Raw genomic sequence first — 2,636 nt, 5'->3', positions numbered from 1 at the left:
GGATTGTTCAAGTAGATCGTAAAGAACTGCTTGTCGTCGTTGCTAAACACTGGGTCTTTAGGTGACAGGTGAGATGTCTTAGTCGCGGTGTCGACGAGGCTGTCCACCTTGATGGTGAGGTCCTTGTGGGCGTGCAGGGTCATTTCGCTCATTTTGCCGGTGGCCGCGGCCACCTTGATCGTGATGTCGACCGTGCCGGTGTAGCGCATGTTGTTCTCCTCCAGGTACGGCACCATCTTGAGCTTGTAGTGGGTGGGGACGTAGTCCCCGGACAGGCGGTAGTCCCCGCCCGGGGGTGCGGCTTGCGCCGTGGCCACTGCCACTGCCAGGAGCAGCCCTGCTGCCAGGCAGCCATGGCCCCACCTGTGTGTGCATCAGAGTATTTTTTTTTAAAATCGTTATGGTAATTTTACTAAACTGTAACCATGCCCCACTAACCCTTCTCCGAAAAAAAAAAGAAAAGAAAAAAAAATTGGAAAAAAACAATCTTGCAACAAAACATGAATCCTGCAAAGGATTTTCTCTTTAACTTTTGTGCCTATCTGATTAATCCCAGAGTAGCCGCCCGGCTATCATGTAGGGATTACGTCCCATTGGCAGGAGATTAGCGGCCCCCCCGCGTGCCGCGCGCGGATCACCCCAGGCTTTATAACATCCAGGTAAGGCGGAGATAACGCCCCAATCGAGGCGCCCAGATTAACAACTGTCGCGACCTAATCGCCTCTCGGTGAGTCTGCAATTATTGTGAGACATCTGATCCGCACGCGCCACTGATAAATGTGGGACTTGCACGCACGCGCGATCATCAAACCCGCAAAATTCCCCAAAATTCTGCCCCGCAACGCCACATATTTTATTCCGCCGCCGGAGCACAGACACGCGCTCACAGTTCCGGGGTCACCACACACGATGAGCATATCGCACGAGCAAAGAGGGGGGGAAAAGTCGATGGCGCGCGCGCTCGGTTCAAAACAAAACCCGCGGAACGGTGAAAGCGCACGGCCGAACCGAACGGAGCTGGGGCGGTGTGGAGGAGGGTGGCCCGGCCGGTGGGCGCTACTGTACCTGACGTCCGGGAGCGCCATGTTGACGGCGAATCAGCCCGAAGACCAACCCTAACCGGCGCCGTCCGGGCACCGTCGGAGTATATGTAGACTCCGTCCGACCGGACAGCAGCCCCTCTCCCTCTCCCCACCCCCCTAATCAGCGCCTACGTCACGCCAAGGATCAGGCTACTCGCTGCTTGGACATTCCCTCACAAAAAACAGTTGGGTTATCTGTCAGGGGTCTAAGCCCGGCGGCGCGCATGCAGTGGCGGTGGCGGCGCCTCTGGGTGACAAGGCCACTGGGCCACCAGGACTACCGCCGTCACACCGGCACTGCACTTCACTTCAACTTCAACGAGGGTTATAACGACTGCTTGTTCATATCGAACTGGAGCCACACCCATTTCTCGAGTCACGCCGTCAGGCCGGGTCCGGCCTATCCCCTGCGGTAGGCTAGTGCCGTCCCGTCCGTGGGTTCGCAAATGCTGGCACCCCTTCTGCTCTCTGTTTAGCTCCAGGTGTGCACATTCATCGCTAGTCACCATCGCCTAGAAGCGGTATACTCCGAACGTAGGGCACAGTTGGGACGGTAATCCGGGCCCAGGCCAATGCTACCTGTACGGTGTGAGCAGTTAGGCTGCCCACGTGACAGCACACAACTACTGAGCGACGCACATTGTGCCACTCAGGTGGGTCACCGAGGGAGGGCGTCCCGGACCGCGACCTGGACTATACAAAATGCCCCCTTGTGAGTTGCAGGACAGCGAGCCGAGACGAACGGCCCATGGGATGTACCCAGAGAATGCGTCCGTCATTCTCCGTTACGAACATGCCAAGCTCAGCCGCCTCTGAAAGGTCTCATGGCGCCTGGTGGGTAGGCCACATCTTGCCTGCAGTGCTCGCGTGTACGGCGGGGTGGTCTACCCCGAGTCTCGCAGGCGGCGAGCGAGCCATTTGCCGAATGGAGCAAAAAAACGGACGTACTTTCAGCACGATCACCATAGGCTGCTGAGAGTTGCGCAGGGTGGGTGACACTGACTGTACCGCATGCATGTATGCGGGTGGGTTGCCTATTTTTCAGGGCCCTGAAGCAACAGCAGGCGTTCACGTCTCGCCTGATTTGACTACTTCCAGCAAGTTAGGCCCCAACATGGCACACAACAGAATAACATGAGATCAGCACCCCCTCACCCTATACCCCCTCCCCGCCCGTTCGCGAAAGCCGCATTTTCGCACCATTATGTAACCGGACTCGGTACTCGGCGCTGCTCGCCCAGGGTTCGCGTCGGCCAGCGGCCGCAACGCCGCGATGAGTCGAACCCTGGGGTTAGCGTCCTAAATCCTAACCGCGGTATCGGGGCTCTTCACATGGCTTTACTCGGGAACGTACCCTGTCAAGAATCCGATTTTTGACCATATGTTTTCTTGCGAGGGAGTGACAGGTTCAAAAGAAAACGCCCCAATTCAGATTTTAAGTTACTCCTTGATTCATTTTTATTTACATCAATAATTAGGTTTAGTAAACACATTATAAATGTACACAACAAAAATTAAGTCTTTCATTAATTTATTTTCATAAATACTATATTT

At 55.5% G+C, this 2,636-nt stretch overlaps 1 protein-coding gene across 1 annotated transcript in view; it reads right to left on the bottom strand.

The window, feature by feature from the left end:
- LOC113212699 (uncharacterized) overlaps positions 1-2,636 on the bottom strand; it is a gene marked incomplete in the record, with an annotated part of 33,510 nt that overhangs the window by 18,957 nt on the left and 11,917 nt on the right.

Source organism: Frankliniella occidentalis, unplaced genomic scaffold, assembly GCF_000697945.3.
Source record: "Frankliniella occidentalis isolate FOCC.00 unplaced genomic scaffold, Focc_3.1 Scaffold166, whole genome shotgun sequence".
Classification (NCBI taxonomy): Eukaryota; Metazoa; Arthropoda; class Insecta; order Thysanoptera; family Thripidae; genus Frankliniella; species Frankliniella occidentalis.
Note: the sequence above shows the minus strand (reverse complement) of the source record. Positions and strands in the feature narration are given on the sequence as shown.